Below are 585 nucleotides of genomic sequence, written 5' to 3'. Positions count from 1 at the left end.
TGGAGTCCAAAGGAGGAAACACTAGAGGATGTCACGGATTCGAAGGAGAACTTCGGTGACTTCCTAAGCTATCCTATTATTTAGCTTTGATTTAGGAGAAATCATTTAGATGTTTCATCCTGCAATTTTTATTTATTAGGATTTATATTTGTGTGAAGCAATCAGCACAAATAACCTTGAAGATGTGAGGATTTAGGTCATGACGAATGACAACCTCGGAATCCTAAGGCGAGTTAGGGCTTAGATTGTACAGTTGGATTGTACAAATGCCTAAAAGATGTGTTTGAGGATTTATGCTGCACTAGGCAAACAACCTCGATATCCTATGGCTTTATTGTTTAAATCGAAAGAAGGATGTGTTGTTGTAGATATTCTCGCTGTTGAAGACGGCCGGGCTGTCCACCATGTAAGCTCCAAGTTCCTCGTTGTAGCAGAGTCTAGGTCATTTGGCTATAATATCAAATCAGGTAACTTTATGATTAAAGTTCTTTAAATTTTATTATGGGCATATTAAAGTTGATTAAAGCGACACCGGTCAAGATCCCACGGTTCCATCATCCCGACACCACTATTTTCTATTGGAAT

The sequence above is a fragment of the Phalaenopsis equestris genome, unplaced genomic scaffold (genome assembly GCF_001263595.1).
Source record: "Phalaenopsis equestris unplaced genomic scaffold, ASM126359v1 Scaffold000926, whole genome shotgun sequence".
NCBI classification, from domain to species: domain Eukaryota; kingdom Viridiplantae; phylum Streptophyta; class Magnoliopsida; order Asparagales; family Orchidaceae; genus Phalaenopsis; species Phalaenopsis equestris.
The sequence above is the reverse complement of the archived record's forward strand: the minus strand, read 5'-3'. Positions refer to the sequence as shown.